Source organism: Aegilops tauschii, chromosome 3 (assembly GCF_002575655.3).
Source record: "Aegilops tauschii subsp. strangulata cultivar AL8/78 chromosome 3, Aet v6.0, whole genome shotgun sequence".
In the NCBI taxonomy this organism is placed as follows: domain Eukaryota; kingdom Viridiplantae; phylum Streptophyta; class Magnoliopsida; order Poales; family Poaceae; genus Aegilops; species Aegilops tauschii.
Window position 1 is genome coordinate 153203678 of NC_053037.3, and position 21910 is coordinate 153225587.

Consider the following 21910-nt stretch of genomic DNA (forward strand, 5'->3'; position numbering starts at 1 on the left):
AAAATGGCTAGCCCGGCTATACTTTTTTTTAGGAATATCCAGGCAAAGTCAAGTTGTTATTCTCTGCCCCGCTGGGCTACAAATCTTTGCTAGGAGGGATGCATTAGGCATAACAAGAAAATGGGCTTTAAGAAATAATAAATGGGATGTAATTATAAAAACTGGGCAGTAAGTATAGAAAATGCACCAAACACGTAATTACTTTATAAAATATTATTTTTGGATATTGAAAATTTTAATTTCATTAATTGTTGCGAGCGCAATGTTTCGTTGGATTTTTACGTAATATAAATTTATATTGAAATTGTATTTAATCTGACTAGAAATTTCGGGATAAAAATATTTCGGATCCCATCAAAATGTGGGAAATTTTATTGAATTCTGTTTTGAACGGTTGGTTGAAATGGGTTGTACTTTTAACAAACTGTAAATGGGTTGTAGTAAATTCCATTAGAATTTAAAAATTGGTTGTACATTCTTACAAATCTCAAGTGGGCTATAAGTTCTCTGCCACACACTTGTGGCCTTACTAAGTTGACGCGTCCCCTTAAAAAAAGAGAGTTGACGCGTATGCAAGGCTTTGTCAACTTATAGTCAACACACAGTTCTAGCAGCAGTGCCCGTTGGATGTCCATCCAACGGATGCCATGCTTCCTTAATCTTGGATATTCTAGCTTCACCCGCCCAAAAAATGATTCCTCCCCCTGACATCTGGGGCGCACCGTTTCGGAAGCTGACCAAGGGCTTTGTCAACTCAGTCAATATAAATGATTCTAGCTGCAGTGACCGTACGATGTCCGTCCAACGGCCGTCGTGCTTCTTCAACCTCTAGTCTACTTGCTCCAGCCGCCCAAAGCAGCACCGGTCGTGCTGCCTGCTCCTGCCTCCCGTGGCTGGCTGTGCTGCCGCGCAGGCCTCACCGCCCCCTACTACTCCCATCGCTGGCCAAGCATCCCTCCACTCACCCACACCCCCTATTATTTTGCGGCGACGGCAGCCTCACACCGCAGCCGAACTAGTGAACCCTCGTACTCCTCTCCGCGTGGGCATCCACTGCCGCGTCTTCCCCGGCTCCGCGTCGTCCCCTTCCTAGGCCTCGCCGTCGTCCAGCGCGCTGGTGCTCTCGGCGTGGCATGGTCAACGTGGTCAAGGAATGACTTCCATCGGAAGAGTACTGTACGTGGAGAGGCTGACAGCTGGGTCCACGACAGCCGCAAGGAAGTGCCTCCTTATTACGCGGAAAATAATTATTCCTCCACCTGACAGCAGGGACCCACCGGACGGGCCACCGTATTTGGCGAAAAAACGTTTCTCCCCTGACTGCTGGGACCCATCGGACGGGCCAACGTATTTCACAAAAAAACGTTCCCCCCGCTGTCAGCTCGGACCCACCGGAGGTGCCTCCTTATTACGCACAAAAAAATGAATACTCCCCCTGCTAGTTGGGACCCACCTTGGTGGGAGGCTGACTTGTGGGCCTACTAAGTTGATGGGGACGGAGTGCTTTGTCAACTTAGTCAATATGAACGATTCTAGCTCCAGTGACCGTACGATGTCCATCCAACGGCCGTAGTGCTTCTTCAACCTCTGGTCTTCTTGCTCCGGCCGCCCAAAGCAGCGCCGGTCGTGCCGCATGCTCCTGCCTCCCGTGGCCGGATGTGCTGCCGCAGAGGCCTCACCGCCCCCTACTATTCACACCGCTGGCCAGGCCCTGCAGCGACGGCAGCCTCACACCGCAACCGAACCAGTGAACCCTCGTACTCCTCTCCGCGCGGGCTTCCACTGCCGCGTCTTCCCCGGCTCTGCGTCGTCCCCTTCCTAGGCCTCGCCGTCGTCCACCGCCCTGGTGCTCTCGGTGCGGCGTGGTCAACGTGGTCAAGGAACGACTTCCATCGGAAGAGTACTGTACATGGAGAGGCTGACAGCTGGGTCCACGGCGGCCGCAAGGAAGTGCCTCCTTATTACGCGCAAAATAATTATTCCTCCACCTGACAGCAGGGACCCACCGTACGGGCAACTGTATTTTGCGAAAAAACGTTCCCCCTGACTGCTGGGACCTACCAGCTACATCTTCGCACGCAAGGAAGTGCGTCCAGGAAAAAAACGATTTGCCCCCCTGACTGCTGGGACCCACCAGCTACATCTTCGCAGGCAAGGAAGTGCCTGACAGTCAGGACCCACCTGGTCGAAGCGTACGTAGCATTGTCATTCTGGCTGCGAACGTGTACGTACATACTGGTCGATGTAGAGGCGCGCACGTAGCATGTACACATACGTACAACGGCCAATGTGCAAGAAAGAAAATACGGCCACGTACATACATACGGGCAGGGTCTCGAATGCCTACTCGTGCATATGTACGGCCAGGGCTCGTGTACATGGCTGGGTCGGAACGGAGAAACAGCGTCGTCGTCGTGTTCTTGGGGAGCCAGCCGGCTGGGTCGGAACGAAATGCGTCGTCGTGTTCATCGGGAGGGCTTGGACGGAACAGCCGATGGAAACGAGGCCTGGCGTACCGCAGAACGGAGGAAACGGCCTTGTGTTCGACCGGCCACGTTCGAAACGGGATCCTGTTCATCAGGAGGGGTCTGGCGTACCACAAAACAGAGGAAACGGACCTCCTACGATCGAAATGGGGGTCCTGTTGATCGGGAGGGGTGTGGCGTACCGCAAAACGGAGGAAACGGACTTGTGTTGGAGCGCTACGGTCGAAACAGGGGTCCTGTTCATCGGGAGGGGTGTGGCGTACCGCAAAACGGGACTCCACGGGATACTGTTCATCTCCACCGTCGACCCCCTCCAGCCTCCACGGGCTACTGTTCATCTACCGTCGACCTCCTCCAGCCTCCACCTGCGACTGTTCATCCACGGGCTCCTGTTCATCCAGCCTCCACCGCGCGCCACTCCACCGGCTACTGTTCAACCAGCCCTCTCCACGGGCTCCTGTTCAACCACCCCTCCACGGGCTACTGTTCATCCAGCCCTCCACCGTCTACTGTTCATCATGCCCTCCATGGGGTGGTCCTGTTCATCCTGCCCTCCATGGGGTCATGTTCATCCAGCCCCAACCGGCTCGATCGATCGGGGTCCTGTTCATCCAAAGGCAACACCAGGGGGTCCTGTTCATCCACCCCCACTGGGAACTGTTCATCCAAACCCCCTCAGCAACGCTCACTGTTCATCCAGAGGCAGCATCGATCGGCTTCAGTTAGTAGCAGTAGCGAAGGAATCGCTCGATCGGGTTCAGTTAACAGCCATCGATCGATCGCTCGGGTTTAGTAACGCGTAGCCTGCAGGGCAATCGCTCGGGTTCAGTTAGAGCCCAACGCCTCGCTCGAGTTCAGTTAGAGCCCAACGCCTCGTACCCACGCGCGTGCGTGTACGAGAGAAACGCGCATCGCTCGGCCCCGACCACCCACCGTAACCGGGAACACCCCAATATTTTCCTCGCCCTCGCTTCTACCACGGTTTTTTCCGTCATGGACGGCCCAAAGAATGTCATGCAGCTGCGTCTCCGGCCCGCCCAGTACGAAAAGCCCACCACATCTATGATGATATCGGGTTTGGTCACAATTATCATCATAGAAGTGTCATAAGTATGACAGAAAAAATTCTCGTTCGGCCCAAAATGTCATGGATGTGTCTTTTTTTTGTAGTGCTAGTTTATGCATTGCTTCGTAAGGGGCTGATTTGGATCCACATGTTTCATGCTATGGTTAGGTTTACCTTAATTCTTCTTTCATAGTTGCGGATGCTTGTGAGAGGGGTTAATCATAAGTGGGATGCTTGTCCAAGGAAGGGTAGTACCCAAGCACCGGTCCACCCACATATCAAATTATCAAAGTAATGAACGCGAATCATATGAGCATGATGAAAACTAGCTTGACGATAATTCCCATGTGTCCTCGGGAGCGCTTTCCTTTATATAAGAGTTTGTCCAGGCTTGTCCTTTGCTACAAAAAGGATTGGGCCACCTTGCTGCATGTTGTTCACTCTTGTTACTTGTTACCCGTTACAAATTACATCATCACATAACTATCTGTTACCGATAATTTCAGTGCTTGCAGAGAATACCTTACTGAAAACTGCTTGTCATTTCCTTCTGCTCCTCGTTGGGTTTGACACTCTTACTTATCGAAAGGACTACGATAGATCCCCTATACTTGTGGGTCATCATGTGTGGGGGGTGGGGGGACGGAGGGGGGCGGGGTGGGGGGTTGGCTTCAGATAATGAGTGAGGTGTCTATATTTGAGGGACTTCAGCGTAATTGAGATATATATGGTCAATAGTGTGTGCACTCATGGTTGATCAATTTGTTTCACAGTTTGGACTATGAGATAACGATACTTTTGAACATGCGTGATATACCTTGATGTACTAGAATTACAAACCTAAGATTGGAATTTTGGAATTTGACTCCATCATTAGCTTTTGGAATTCATTTAAATGGTGGTACATTTTTTAATCCAGGATTTCGTGATTTCAAATTCATATATCAAACCTAGAGATATACACATACGGGCATGTTCAAACTTTATAATCATCCACTTTATTCATACACATACACATTTTTGCTTTTGTCATCATATTTAGGATAAACACATTTGGAATTTCATTTGAATTGGACCGTATGATGGTATTTGCTTGTACTAGCTCAATGATCCATATTTGAATTGAATGGAAAATCTAAGTTTCGAGTTGGAGACATTGATTTTCAAAATTGCACTTTTTTGTGTGCAAAACAAATAAATTCTCGGCCATGATATCTTAGTCGGCCGTACAGGAGCGGAACACTTATAATTTCAGGCGCCAAAAGCTTTCAAACTTCCTGCTCACCTTGAAATATCTCGCGCCCGAAAGTTTAGCCCTGCGATATTCCTGTTTTACCCCTGCCACATGAACGGAAAAGGGCTGCTTTGGTAACTCCATTGTTTTCCCCTCTTTGCCCCCAACATTCTTCCCCAGAGCCCGTCCCCTTCCCCTCCCCCCCCCATCCATGGCAAGCCGCCGAATCTAGTCCTCCGCCGCAGCGGTGGACCTCACACCCCGTCGGATCTACCTTCCGCACCATGGAACCCCCAACTGCCAACTCACCACTTCACCGGAGCCGCTTCAGCGACTGGCTTGTCCACCGCTCCAGATCTCCTTGACCGCCATCATGGTCCACCGCACCGGATCTGCTTAACTGGCGCCCTCGTCCACCATAGTGTAGGCCCTTCACTGATTCCCTCATCCGCCCCATCGCTGGCCCTTCATACAAGCCCTCGTCCGCCGCAACAGATCCGCCTCACCGAAAGCACTGTACACCGCACCCGCCGAAGCCTTCATCCACTGCACCGGACCTGCTCCACGGGCGCCATATTCAACTCCACCGGCCCTGCTTTACTGACGCCGCAGCCTCATCAGGTAATTTCGATTTGTACTCCTTCGGTTTTTCTCTTCTTTATCGTGCAACTGTTCACTTACCACAGATGAGCTTTCTTGTATGTCGACAGGCGCCGCAACCGAAGCACCGGAGCCGCTTCAGCGAAGGCGATAGCCGGCCCAAACTCAACCGCAACATGAGCACCATCTACGATCCTTAGCTATCAAGTATGATAACGATACCCATACGTCGCCGAGAATCAGGTACTATTATCCAACGGCCGGCGCCTACGTTCACTTTCTTAGCATAGGCACCACACCTTTGAATTTCTTCAGGGCATCATTCAATTTTTCATGAGACGCGTTATTCTGCTTGCACCTATAGGGCCATACTTCTGGCAGTGAACATGTTACCTGTGCTAAATTACCTACCAGTGCACATATAGTTAATATGCTTTAGTTTTGTCCTAAGTATTATTGTACTTCCTAGATATCATTGCCTACTATTTTACTTCTTGCATGCTATATTTATGATAACGGTGTTGTTCTGATGCCACCTGTTGGTTCCATCAGACTGCTTCTTGTTCTCTATGCTTAATTACACATCAGCAATCTAGCTTGTGGTTCCGCTGCTTTTTGTTCATTTTACCCTACATTTTCTGATGCTAGCTATTATATCACTACTCCGAGCCTCTATTCATTACTTTTTTGTGTGTTCTTGATCTTCCCAAGTTGCATGACTAATGTGATGCTTCTATTAATTATGGAGCTGCCAACCCCATCAAGCAAAATATTTGTTCTTTTGGGGCTGGCATCTCGAACAAGCATAAAAATAGAGTGAAGCAGATATATTGTCGTGTAAGCACACACCCTTGTTTCATTAGTTTAGATGAACCATTGATGATCAATTCGAACAAGTGCATGCGATTAAAATTAATTTTACCTAAATAGAGGGTGCAGAATATACTACAACAACTAGATTTGCAACCACGGGATGATGACGATATCTTCAAAGAACATTGCAATAGCAGTGAGGCTTCATAGAAACATATGGTAAGCCAGTGTGTTTTAGTACATGTGAAATGTAATGCATGTGGGCTGCTTTCTTGGCTTGTGCCCTCAACCTGTAATCCTACAGAATTACAAATAGTTCAGTTGTCTGCTTTGCTGCATTGCTTGATTCGAATGCTTGTTTGTTACTTGTTAGGCAATACCTGAGTTGGCCAATATGTCAGCAGTGCCTGTTGTACTATCGTAAAGAAATGCATGCCTAGTTCATTTGAGTCCTTAACTTTTCCTCTAAACTTCATCACAAGACTGTCTTCATAGTTTATATGAGGCCACACTATTAAGTGCTTTCTCCGATTATTTGAACTGCTTAGATGCCTTGGCAACTTAAATATAGCAATGGTACACTCCCTTTCAACTAGGGATGTCAACTGGGTCCTGTTTAATCCCGATTAAAGTCCACTAGTGGTATGATAGTTCAAAAGATTTTTTGTTTTTTTTAGGAAAATGAACTAGGGAGCTAGCAAAAACTAACTAGATGGGACTCGCGGATGTCGTTTATTTGCCACTTACATCCCTAGTTTCATCTTACCATTTTCATTTCTTTTCGGCTGATGCTGCTTCGAACCATTTGAATATAGCTTGCCATGCTCGGCAATAATTCGTATGTCGTTTACCATGTAAGCTTATTGCCTGGATCATGCGATAACTATCTCTTACTTATGTCCAGCGGAAACCTTTCAGGATGCCGTTCACACTAGGACACAATGTGCAACCCCAGAATCTATTTGTGGAAGCAGTCGTTGGAGAGCAGTCTGAGCACAGATATTATAGTTCTTGAGGCTCTACTAGAGGCAGAAAGAGATGGTCTGGCTGCTTCCACAATAATTATGAAATTAGCTGCACACATTATGCAAGCAACCCAAGAATTGGAGGAAGTAAGAATCTTGCATTTGAAGACGGAGAAGGTCCTGCTGTTTCTGCTATCTGAAGCCCAGGGTAATCCCAGTTCTTCTTTAGATACCAGTTGAAATTGTCAATAGATTATTGTACTTGCATGTTGTTGGGGATCGTAGCAGAAATTTAAAATTTTCTACGCATCACCAAGATCAATCTATGGAGTCATCTAGCAACGAGAGAGATGAGTGCATCTACATACCCTTGTAGATCGCGAGCGGAAGCGTTCAAGTGAACGGGGTTGATGGAGTCGTACTCGTCGTGATCCAAATCACCGATGACCGAGCGTCGAACGGACGGCACCTCCGCGTTCAACACACATACGGAACAGCAACGTCTCCTCCTTCTTGATCCAGCAAGGGGGAAGGAGAGGTTGATGGAGATCCAGCAGCACGATGGCGTGGTGGTGGAAGTAGCGGGGATCTCGGCAGGGCTTCGCCAAGCTCAGCGAGAGGGAGAGGTGTTACGGGAGGGAGAGGGAGGCGCCAGGGGCTGTGTTGCGGCTGCCCTCCCTCCCCCCTCCTATATATAGGCCTCCTGGGGGGGCGCCGGACCTGGGAGATCTGATCTCCAGGGGGGCGGCCAAGGGGTGGCTCCCCCCCAAGCCAAGTGGAGGGCGCCCCCACCCCTAGGGTTTCCAACCCTAGGCGCAGGGGGAGGCCCAAGGGGGGCGCACCAGCCCACCAGGGGCTGGTTCCCCTCCCACTTCAGCCCATGGGGCCCTCCGGGATAGGTGGCCCCACCCGGTGGACCCCCGGGACCCTTCCGGTGGTCCCGGTACAATACCGGTAACCCCCGAAACTTTCCCGGTGGCCGAAACTGGACTTCCTATATATAATTCTTCACCTCCGGACCATTTCGGAACTCCTCATGACGTCCGGGATCTCATCGGGGACTTCGAACAACTTTCGGGTTACCGCATACTAATATCTCTACAACCCTAGCGTCACCGAACCTTAAGTGTGTAGACCCTACGGGTTCGGGAGACACGCAGACATGACCGAGACGACTCTCCGGTCAATAACCAACAGCGGGATCTGGATACCCATGTTGGCTCCCACATGTTCCACGATGATCTCATCGGATGAACCATGATGTCGAGGATTCAATCAATCCCGTATACAATTCCCTTTGTCAATCGGTACGTTACTTGCCCGAGATTCGATCGTCGGTATCCCAATACCTTGTTCAATCTCGTTACCGGCAAGTCACTTTACTCGTACCGTAATGCATTATCCCATGACCAACCACTTGGTCACTTTGAGCTCATTATGATGATGCATTACCGAGTGGGCCCAGAGATACCTCTCCGTCATACGGAGTGACAAATCCCAGTCTCGATCCGTGTCAACCCAACAGACACTTTCAGAGATACCTGTAGTGTACCTTTATAGTCACCCAGTTACGTTGTGACGTCTGGTACACTCAAAGCACTCCTACGGCATCTGGGAGTTACATGATCTCATGGTCTAAGGAAATGATACTTGACATTGGAAAAGCTCTAGCAAATGAACTACACGATCTTTGTGCTATGCTTAGGATTGGGTCTTGTCCATCACATCATTCTCCTAATGATGTGATCCCGTTATCAATGACATCCAATGTCCATAGTCAGGAAACCATGACTATCTGTTGATCAACGAGCTAGTCAACTAGAGGCTCACTAGGGACATGTTGTGGTCTATGTATTCACACATGTATTACGATTTCCGGATAACATAATTATAGCATGAACAATAGAGAATTATCATGAACAAGGAAATATAATAATAACCATTTTATTATTGCCTCTAGGGCATATTTCCAACAGTCTCCCACTTGCACTAGAGTCAATAATCTAGTTACATTGTGATGAATCGAACACCCATAGAGTTCTGGTGTTGATCATGTTTTGCTCTAGGGAGAGGTTTAGTCAACGGATCTGCTACATTCAGGTCCATATGTACTTTACAAATATCTATGTCTCCATTTTGAACACTTTCATGAATGGAGTTGAAGCGACGCTTGATATGCCTGGTCTTCCTGTGAAACCTGGGCTCCTTGGCAAGGGCAATAGCTCCAGTGTTGTCACAGAAGAGAGTCATCGGGCCCGACGCATTGGGAATCACCCCTAGGTCAGTAATGAACTCCTTCATCCAGATTGCTTCTTGCGCTGCCTCTGAGGCCGCCATGTACTCCGCTTCACAAGTAGATCCCGCCACGACGCTTTGCTTGCAACTGCACCAGCTTACTGCCCCTCCATTCAAAATATACACGTATCCGGTCTGTGACTTCGAGTCATCCAGATCTGTGTCAAAGCTAGCGTCGACGTAACCCTTTACGACGAGCTCTTCGTCACCTCCATATACGAGAAACATATCCTTAGTCCTTTTCAGGTACTTCAGGATATTCTTGACCGCTGTCCAGTGTTCCATGCCGGGATTACTTTGGTACCTTCCTACCAAACTTACGGCAAGGTTTACATCAGGTCTGGTACACAGCATGGCATACATAATAGACCCTATGGCCGAGGCATAGGGGATGACACTCATCTTTTCTCTATCTTCCGCCGTGGTCGGGCATTGAGCCGTGCTCAATTGCACACCTTGCAATACAGGCAAGAACCCCTTCTTGGACTGATGCATATTGAACTTCTTCAATATCTTGTCAAGGTACGTACTTTGTGAAAGACCAATGAGGCGTCTTGATCTATCTCTATAGATCTTGATGCCTAATATATAAGCAGCTTCTCCAAGGTCCTTCATTGAAAAACACTTATTCAAATAGGCCTTTATACATTCCAAGAATTCTATATCATTTCCCATCAATAGTATGTCATCCACATATAATAAGAGAAATGCTACAGAGCTCCCACTCACTTTCTTGTAAACACAGTCTTCTCCATAAGTCTGTGTAAACCCAAATGCTTTGATCATCTCATCAAATCAAATGTTCCAACTCCGAGATGCTTGCACCAGCCCATAGATGGAGCGCTGGAGCTTGCATACCTTGTTAGCATTCTTAGGATCGACAAAACCTTCCGGCTGCATCATATACAATTCTTCCTTAAGAAAGTCGTTAAGGAATGCCGTTTTGACGTCCATTTGCCATATCTCATAATCATAGAATGCGGCAATTGCTAACATGATTCGGACGGACTTCAGCTTCGCTAGGGGTGAGAAAGTCTCATCGTAGTCAACCCCTTGAACTTGTCGATAACCCTTAGCGACAAGTCGAGCCTTATAGATGGTCACGTTACCATCCGCGTCTGTCTTCTTCTTAAAGATCCATTTATTTTCTATGGCTCGCCGATCATCGGGCAAGTCAGTCAAAGTCCATACTTCGTTTTCATACATGGATCCTATCTCGGATTGCATGGCTTCAAGCCATTTGTTGGAATCCGGGCCCGCCATCGCTTCTTCATAGTTTGAAGGTTCACCGTTGTCTAACAACATGATTTCCATGACAGGGTTGCCGTACCACTCTGGTGCGGAACGTGTCCTTGTGGACCTACGAAGTTCAGCAGTAACTTGATCTGAAGCTTCATGATCATCATCATTAACTTCCTCCCCAATTGGTGCAGGCACCACAGGAACATCTTCCCGCGCTGCGCTACTTTCCAGTTCGGAAGGGGTGACTATCACCTCATCAAGTTCCACTTTCCTCCCACTCACTTCTTTCGAGAGAAACTCTTTCTCCAGAAAGGACCCGTTCTTGGCAACAAAGATTTTGCCTTCGGATCTGAGGTAGAAGGTATACCCAATGGTTTCCTTAGGGTATCCTATGAAGACGCATTTTTCCGACTTGGGTTCGAGCTTTTCAGGTTGAAGTTTCTTGACATAAGCATCGCATCCCCAAACTTTTAGAAACGACAGCTTAGGTTTCTTCCCAAACCATAATTCATACGGTGTCGTCTCAACGGATTTCGACGGAGCCCTATTTAAAGTGAATGCGGCAGTCTCTAATGCATAGCCCCAAAATGAGAGCGGTAGATCGGTAAGAGACATCATAGATCGCACCATATCCAATAGAGTGCGATTACGACGTTCGGACACACCATTTCGCTGAGGTGTTCCAGGCGGCGTGAGTTGTGAAACTATTCCACATGTCCTTAAGTGTGTGCCAAATTCGTGACTCAAATATTCTCCTCCATGATCATCGTAAGAACTTTATTTTCCTGTCATGTTGATTCTCAACCTCACTCTGAAATTCCTTGAACTTTTCAAAGGTTTCAGACTTGTGTTTCATTAGGTAGACATACCCATATCTACTCAAGTCATCAGTGAGAGTGAGAACATAACGATAGCCACCGCGAGCCTCAACACTCATTGGACTGCACACATCAGTATGTATGATTTCCAATAAGTTGGTTGCTCGCTCCATTGTTCCAGAGAACGGAGTCTTGGTCATCTTACCCATGAGGCATGGTTCGCACGTGTCAAATGATTCGTAATCAAGAGACTCCAAAAGTCCATCTGCATGGAGCTTCTTCATGCGCTTGACACCAATGTGACCAAGGCGGCAGTGCCACAAGTATGTGGGACTATCGTTATCAACTTTACATCTTTTGGTATTCACACTATGAATACGTGTAACATCACGTTCGAGATTCATTAAGAATAAACCATTGACCAGTGGGGCATGACCATAAAACATATCTCTCATATAAATAGAACAACCATTATTCTCGGATTTAAATGAGTAGCCATCTCGCATTAAACGAGATCCTGATACAATGTTCATGCTCAAAGCTGGCACTAAATAACAATTATTGAGGTTTAAAACTAATCCCATAGGTAAATGTAGAGGTAGCGTGCCGACGGCGATCACATCGACCTTGGAACCATTCCCGACGCGCATCGTCACCTCGTCCTTCGCCAATCTCCGCTTATTCCGCAGCTCCTGTTTTGAGTTACAAATAAGAGCAACCGCACCGGTATCAAATACCCAAGAGCTACTATGAGTACTGGTAAGGTACACATCAATTACATGTATATCACATATACCTTTGGTGTTGCCGGCCTTCTTGTCCGCTAAGTATTTGGGGCAGTTCCGCTTCCAGTGACCACTTCCCTTGCAATAAAAGCACTCAGTCTCAGGCTTGGGTCCATTCTTTGGCTTCTTCCCGGCAACTGGCTTACCGGGCACGGCAACTCCCTTGTTGTCCTTCTTGAAGTTCTTCTAACCCTTGCCTTTCTTGAACTTAGTGGTTTTATTCACCATCAACACTTGATGTTCCTTTCTGATCTCCACCTCCGCTGATTTCAGCATTGAATATACCTCAGGAATGGTCTTTTCCATCCCCTGCATATTGAAGTTCATCACAAAGCTCTTGTAGCTTGGTGGAAGCGACTGAATGATTCTGTCAATGACCGCGTCATCCAGGAGATTAACTCCCAGCTGAGTCAAGCAGTTGTGCAACCCAGACATTTTGAGTATGTGCTCACTGACAGAACTGTTTTCCTCCACCTTACAAGTGAAGAACTTGTCGGAGACTTCATATCTCTCGACCCGGGCATGAGCTTGGAAAACCATTTTCAGCTCTTCGAACATCTCATATGCTCCGTGTTGCTCAAAACACTTTTGGAGCCCCGGTTCTAAGCTGTAAAGCATGCCGCACTGAACGAGGGAGTAATCATCAGCACGTGACTGCCAAGCGTTCATAACGTCTTGGTTCTCTGGGATGGGTGCTTCACCTAGCGGTGCTTCTAGGACATAATCTTTCTTGGCAGCTATGAGGATGATCCTCAGGTTCCGGACCCAGTCCGTATAGTTGCTGCCATCATCTTTCAGCTTGGTTTTCTCTAGGAACGCGTTGAAGTTGAGGGCAACGTGGGCCATTTGATCTACAAGACATATTGTAAAGATTTTTAGACTAAGTTCATGATAATTAAGTTCATCTAATCAAATTATTCAATGAACTCCCACTCAGATAGACATCCCTCTAGTCATCTAAGTGAAACATGATCCGAGTCAACTAGGCCGTGTCCGATCATCACGTGAGACGGACTAGTCAACATCGGTGAACATCTTCATGTTGATCGTATCTTCTATATGACTCATGCTCGACCTTTCGGTCTTCCGTGTTCCAAGGCCATGTCTGTACATGCTAGGCTCGTCAAGTCAACCTAAGTGTATTGCGTGTGTAAATCTGGCTTACACCCGTTGTATTCGAACGTTAGAATCTATCACACCCGATCATCACGTGGTGCTTCGAAACAACGAACCTTCGCAACGGTGCACAGTTAGGGGGAACACTTCCTTGAAATTATTGCGAGGGATCATCTTATTTAAGCTACCGTCGTTCTAAGAAAATAAGATGTAAAACATGATAAACATCACATGCAATCAAATAGTGACATGATATGGCCAATATCATTTTGCTCCTTTGATCTCCATCTTCGGGGCGCCATGATCATCTTCGTCACCGGCATGACACCATGATCTCCATCATCATGATCTCCATCATCGTGTCTTCATGAAGTTGTCACGCCAACGATTACTTCTACTTCTATGGCTAACGTGTTTAGCAATAAAGTAAAGTAATTTACATGGCGTTATTCAATGACACGCAGGTCATACAAAAAATAAAGACAACTCCTATGGCTCCTGCCGGTTGTCATACTCATCGACATGCAAGTCGTGATTCCTATTACAAGAACATGATCAATCTCATACATCACATATATCTCATTCATCACATCCTTTTGGCCATATCACATCACAAGGCATATGCTGCAAAAACAAGTTAGACGTCCTCTAATTGTTGTTGCAAGTTTTTACGTGGCTTCTATAGGTTTCTAGCAAGAACGTTTCTTACCTACGTAAAACCACAACGTGATATGCCAATTTCTATTTACCCTTCATAAGGACCCTTTTCATCGAATCCGTTCCGACTAAAGTGGGAGAGACAGACACCCGCTAGCCACCTTATGCAACTAGTGCATGTCAGTCGGTGGAACCTGTCTCACGTAAGCGTACGTGTAAGGTCGGTCCGGGCCGCTTCATCCCGCAATGCCGCCGAAACAAGATAAGACTAGTAGTGGCAAGGAAATTGACAACATCTACGCCCACAACAAGTTTGTGTTCTACTCGTGCATAGAAATTATGCATAGGCCTGGCTCTGATACCACTATTGGGGATCGTATCAGAAATTTAAAATTTTCTACGCATCACCAAGATCAATCTATGGAGTCATCTAGCAATGAGAGAGATGAGTGCATCTACATACCCTTGTAGATCGCGAGCGGAACTGTTCAAGTGAACGGGGTTGATGGAGTCGTACTCGTCGTGATCCAAATCACCGATGACCGAGCGCCGAACGGACGGCACCTCCGCGTTCAACACACGTACGGAACAGCGACGTCTCCTCCTTCTTGATCCAGCAAGGGGGAAGGAGAGGTTGATGGAGATCCAGCAGCACGACGGCGTGGTGGTGGAAGTAGCGGGGATCTCGGCAGGGCTTCGCCAAGCTCAGCGAGAGGGAGAGGTGTTACGGGAGGGAGAGGGAGGCGCCAGGGGCTGTGTTGCGGCTGCCCTCCCTCCCCCCTCCTATATATAGGCCTCCTGGGGGCGCCGGGCCTGGGAGATCTGATCTCCAGGGGGGCGGCGGCCAAGGGGTGGCTTCCCCCCCAAGCCAAGTGGGGGGCGCCCCCACCCCTAGGGTTTCCAACCCTAGGCGCAGGGGGAGGCCAAGGGGGCGCGCACCAGCCCACCAGGGGCTGGTTCCCCTCCCACTTCAGCCCATGGGGCCCTCCGGGATAGGTGGCCCCACCCGGTGGACCCCCGGGACCCTTCCGTGGTCCCGGTACAATACCGGTAACCCCCGAAACTTTCCCGGTGGCCGAAACTGGACTTCCTATATATAATTCTTCACCTCCGGACCATTCCGGAACACCTCGTGACGTCCGAGATCTCATCCGGGACTTCGAACAACTTTCGGGTTACCGCATACTAATATCTCTACAACCCTAGCGTCACCGAACCTTAAGTGTGTAGACCCTACGGGTTCGGGTGACACGCAGACATGACCGAGACGACTCTCCGGCCAATAACCAATAGCGGGATCTGGATACCCATGTTGGCTCCCACATGTTCCACGATGACCTCATCGGATGAACCACGATGTCGAGGATTCAATCAATCCGTATACAATTCCCTTTGTCAATCGGTACGTTACTTGCCCGAGATTCGATCGTCGGTATCCCAATACCGTGTTCAATCTCGTTATCGGCAAGTCACTTTACTCGTACCGTAATGCATGATCCCGTGACCAACCACTTGGTCACTTTGAGCTCATTATGATGATGCATTACCGAGTGGGCCCAGAGATACCTCTCCGTCATACGGAGTGACAAATCCCAGTCTCGATCCGTGTCAACCCAACAGACACTTTCAGATATACCTGTAGTGTACCTTTATAGTCACCCAGTTACGTTGTGACGTTTGGTACACCCAAAGCACTCCTACGGCATCCGGGAGTTACACGATCTCATGGTCTAAGGAAATGATACTTGACATTGGAAAAGCTCTAGCAAACAAACTACACGATCTTTGTGCTATGCTTAGGATTGGGTCTTGTCCATCACATCATTCCCCTAATGATGTGATCCCGTTATCAATGACATCCAATGTCCATAGTCAGGAAACCATGACTATCTGTTGATCAACGAGCTAGTCAACTAGAGGCTCACTAGGGACATGTTGTGGTCTATGTATTCACACATGTATTACGATTTCCGAATAACACAATTATAGCATGAACAATAGACAATTATCATGAACAAGGAAATATAATAATAACCATTTTATTATTGCCTCTAGGGCATATTTCCAACACATGTTGTGTCATGTATCTGAATGGATTATGTTGTAAGACCCCCTATGTTGTCCATGTGTTGTAATGATCCAAATTTTTTAGGCGAGGTAATCCTCAGTACTTGTATGATTGACATAAGGTCAACTGTTTTTCGTGTGAGCATATTGTATTGGATGAAATAACTGTTTGACTCAAAGTGTATCAAACCTACTGAATTTGAAGATCACGACATTTCTAAATCATAATCATATATAAAGGTGGCATAAATCATTGTTGTGGTTTTGAAGAAATAAATAACAAAACATAGAATTATATGTGGATATTCGTAATCGAATACAAATTGGATTAGAATTTAGTTGCCAGGGCCCAGGGCAAACGTGAATGCTAATTCTCCCAAGTTTTGAATGAAGCGGCTAAACACCCACTATCATTTGTGGGCTGCCTGAAGCAAGTGTTTGCGAGATGGAAATTACTGTCTATCCCTGACACTTTGACATCCTTATCGACCGGATTTACACTGCTGTCGATAGGGGTAGACTAGTAACTTCAATCAGACATGACACGGCCGCCTCTGAGCCCATTCAGACACGGTGGGCGCCAAACGTGGGTGGCAAAACACATTTGATTCAAGCGCATACGAAAGACATGTGTCTCTCCCTCCATTTCCCCATTCATACACGGTGGGCGGCAAAACAAACTCTCCTCGTCCAAAACTGATGTAGGCAAATATTTTAAATAGGGGCAGATGTGTAACTTCCCCCAGACGTGACACAACCGCCCTACCTGTCATCACCGTTCATACACCGTGGGCGCCAACCGTGGGCGGCAAAACACCCTCTCCTCGCCTGAAATCGCTACCGGCAAATATTTGGGAAATGCGAGATTACCGTTCTATCCCCAACCGATGTGATGTCTGAAATTTTAAATGGGGGATAAGTTCGTAACTTTCCCACATTTCAGACAAGCGTGTCCCAAAGTTTGAGACTCTCCCTCCCCCTCCATTTCCCCATTCATACACCGTCGGCGCCACAACAACCTCCCCACTGCGGCCAGCCTCCTTCGTCCGCCACCCCATCCTCCACCTTGCTGGAGCCGCTACCCCTACCCCGTCGTCCACTACAAGAGATGGACGTCTCTCATCCACGACACCGGACCAGGATCCTTTCATCACATCCTCTCGCTTCATCGGCGCCGTCGTCCACCTTGCCGTTGGCGCTCCTACGACTGCCTCATCCACGGCAACAGGACTTATCCCCCGACCCGGCCGTCTGCCGTCTAAAGTCTTCTTCCCTGCCGCCGACAGCCATCGCACCCGCAACACCCTCAACATATCAGCAGGGGCCTACACGGCGTCGCAAGAGAGGTGGTACTCTTCCATATGTGCTTAAGTAATTGATCTCACCTGGAAAATATATCATAAATTGTTTACTGTACTTTTCTTGTCCGTACCAAATCGTAGTGGCTAGTTGAAAGCAAACATTGGTTGCGAAGTAGCTTTGTCTGGTTTGCACCTTCAGGTCCGCCATGGCACGGTCACTATACTCGTAAAGCTTATGGTCCCCCCCTTTATATTCACTACCATCATCATAGGTGCATCGTGTCGTGCTAGCACTGCTCCTCAAGACCTCAATCCATCAAGAGAAACAACACGCCACTCATAATTCCAAAGCTTAGGTGTTGAAATACGAATCTGATATGATTCTCATATTACTAAAATAGAGAACGTTTAATTGGTCATCTAATGTTCCTATATTCGTTTCGAAAAGCATGTGCACCACCCACTGGTCCAGCTAGTTCCACTTTCCTGATTTTACTCTTGATGCTTAGGGTTTTCCCCTTTTATCTACTCTGCTATGATCTGCGTAGGTGCTTTCTGTCGTACTTGCATTACTCAACCCTTCAAGCTAAACAACACAACACTCAAAACTCCAAAGCTGAGTTGTTCAAATATGATTGTGATATGATACTAATATTAGTTAATAGACACATTTAATTGGTTAGCTAAAGGTCCCACTTGAGTTTCCAAATGCATGTCGCGACATATAGAGAGACAGCATAATTGCATTTCTTTGTCACTTGTCGACTGTACTTTATTGTCCATACCAAATCTTAGTTGTTATTTCAAAGCAAACATCGGTTGCTAACTACCCTTTGCGCGGTTTGCAGCTTCAGATCTGCCATCCCACTGCCACGGTCAACACTATACTCATCATGCTTACGGTTTCCCCATTTTATGATGACCACGATCAGCCTACGTGGTTCGTGTTGTAATAGCACCTCTCCACCCATCGAGCTAAACAAGCAAAATATGATATTATGCTGATATTAGTAAAACTGGGAGATGTTTAATTGGTCAGCTAAATGTTCCTACTTTAGTTTCAAAATGCATGTGAGTCACATATGGAGATACCGGAAGGAATAGTATTTCTCTATGCGCTCTGGTTCATCATGGGTGGGCAACCGACATTGTATAGAAAGACTTGTAATATCTTGAATCTGCTTGCTCTTCTGCTCTTCTTTAAGATGATCCTCTTGCATTATCAAGGTACATATTTTGCATCTGATCTCTTGCATTACTTCTACTTTGTTACACCATCTGCTTAGTTTAAGCATCATATATGAGTATATGCCATATCTATCCATTTTCTGTACCTATTCCATGTGTCGTCATACTATGTTTTTCCAGTCAAATGTTGTTCTTTCGTAATAGATGTCCAAAAGGAAGAGGATGAGTGCAGATCCTCAAGTAGTACAAACTAGGTATTTGGAAAAGGTAGTGATACCTGATAAATCAGATAGATCAGCAGCCACAGAAAACACAGGCCCAACTTTACCACACTTTACCCTTACTCCATTGGCCAAACCCCTATTAGTACTACTGAGAGCCCAGCGTCAGGTACTATCTATGATATCAATTCAAAAATTTGAATTCCTAAATTTCTGCATGTGCCTTACCTTCTCTCTTGTATGAAAACAAATTTCAGATGAATCCCCTTGCTCAAAGGATCATAGGATCTCACAACAATACTGGCTCTGCATTGATCTTGTCATTACCTCTTACCCTTTGTCAGCAGACTTACAATCATTACTGTTTGATTATGTAGCATCACTGTAAATGTTCACTTCTTTATCCTCCCTTTGCTTGAAATTATAAGATATATATTTAATCTTAGATAAATGTAGAATTAACACAATGGTTATGAAGTTTTGGATTGCTCATGTAAGTACATGTTGTCATGTACTCCCTCTGTATGGAATTAATTGTTGATCAATTGGATGTATTTAGAACTTAATAGTGCTAGATACATCCATTTGAGCGACAAGTAATAACGGACGGTGGTGGTATTACTGTAGTTGCATCGCGAGATAGTTGATTGTCTAGCATTACTCTACATCTTATCTACCCTGCCCTCCACTTTACCCAAATTATCATATCTACATTTACTCTTACTAAAATGTTGAATAAAGCCAATGCCACTGCACTTGTTGATGTCTGCGTTCCTCTTGTCAGTACCTTTTGCCTTATAACCCTATACTTAATTAATTTCTATTTGATTATGTATCATCAGTCTGCACCTGAGCTTCATTATCCTCTGTTTCTTCCAATATTATTTGATCTATATTTACTCTTTGCAAAATGTAGAATAATGGCAACGCTTATAAAGAATTTTCTTTGGGGAATTTATTGAATTATCCTTCCATCAACATGGAGAAGGGCTTTGTCCAGACCGTGTTAACATGTAATGTAAGTTCATCCTTCTCAAGCCTTCAAACTTTGTTCTAGTATAGAGTTGGATAGGCATCATTTCCTCCACTGTTGTTTACTTTGCTGTTTACATCTGATTGGATGTTTGCAACAACTACCAGTTTTAAATTGTAGTTGTCAAAACATGTTCCTTATGCAGAAAAGATCCATTTATTTGCTTATATAATTGTGAAACCTGTTACGTGTCTCCTTGTTTCTCTTTCAGAGTCGTATCTCTTATGCCAAGTAGAACCTTAGGGAATATAGTGAGCCAAATCATATTGACGACAGCGAGATGACCCCAAGGTCCTGTATTGATGAAGACAGTGAGTTGAAGCTACTCACCAGCAGGTGTGAGACAACCTCTATTTCAGTCGCTGCCTCAATATGTTCGACTTCTTCAGTCTCAACTTAAAGCGGAAAGGCTTGCTTCAGCTCAGCTCTGACTTGAAGTCAAAGATTCAAAGAAGATGTCAGAGGACTGCCTTGCACACTATGGTGCCATACAGCTAGGGATGGAGCATCTATCGTTGACACAACTGAGGTCTCATCAGCTTGTTCGGCTGCTTGCGGGGCCCGTCCTGGCCAGGCCTAGTGCCTTCTGAAGTGCTCTCAGTTTTGTATATTCTTTTGTCGGCATGTTTATATGCAGTGGTGGCGACCTTTGATGCCCAGTGTATGTAATCTGCGGTCACGTTGCGCTTTATTATCACCGGTAGCGAACTTTGATTCCCAGTGGATGTACTATGCCGTAATTTCTTTATTGTATAGTCCAGGTTTATTCTTTGGTCGGTATGCTGTATTTAGGCCAGAAGGTTCAGTGGATCTCAGTGTTGTCGGTCTTCAGGCCGGCCCATTACTCATATGGGCCAAAACGTGGGCATATAATCATCTTGGGCCATTAGCAGGTCTAAACCTATAGTAGTTTCACGCATTTAACAGGCCAAGTAAAGTTCTAGCCAGCTGGGCCAAAGAATACCATGGGCTTTTAACAGGTTAAAACCTAGACTGGGCCAGCGTTGGGCCGAAAAATTCATGGGCCAATACAGGCCAAAACTGCCTAAGGCCCATGTTTGGCCCAAATAGGACGAGCAGATAACATGCCAAAATATATCTCGGGCCTGTTTGGCCCAATAAAATTATGGGCTTTAAGCAGGCTGGTATCCACGTGGGCCATAGGCCCAAAAGTGTCACAGGCCATTATCAGATGGGCTCTAAGCAGGCCGGATTCAACGCGGGCTGTAATTAGGACCAACTGTTCCACGGGCCATTAACAGGCCGATAGGCCTGTTGGGCTGAAATTTATCCACGAAGACTACGGGCCGTTAAGAGGCCTAAAGTTACTTCAGACAAGAAATAGCCCAGTTTCTACATGGGCCGTTAAAGGGCCTAAAGTTAAACCGGGCCGACAACGTCCCAGATGCACCACGGGTCACTAGCAGGCCGAAACTATTATCGGGCCGAACTGGTTAACGGGCATTTAACAGGCTGAAATACAAACCTATCTTAGAATGGGCCGAAAAGAACAGTGGCCTGTTAACGGGCCTGATCCGATATGAGCCGTAATTTGGCCCAAAACACGGCAGGCTATGAACGGGCCTGATCTGCTATGGGCCTCAATTTGGCCAAAACCAAGGCAGGCTGTTAACGGGCCAGCCCACTAGTGTCTGAAAAAACATGGTGGGCCTTTAGCTGGGCCGGCCTTTTCACCGAAATGGGTCTCTGTTGGGCCGTACCACGTGTCGACGTATCATAGGCGCCTCCTGTCCAATGAGTGGATGACATCTGTCCCAACGGTGAGCAAACACGTGTTTCCTCCGGCCCATGAGAATTTTACACATGGAAAATCCTGATTGGTCCTGGCTGTTAACGGGTTATCGGGTCCAAAACCGGACCCGATAGCTTAACGGCGACCCGTTACAGTCGATGCCACGTTTCGGTCACCCTTGACGAAAGCACTTCTATGACGCGCGATTTATTGTCATGGAAGTGGACACTTTCGTGATGATAATTTTGGTAATGTCAAGGAACACTTCTA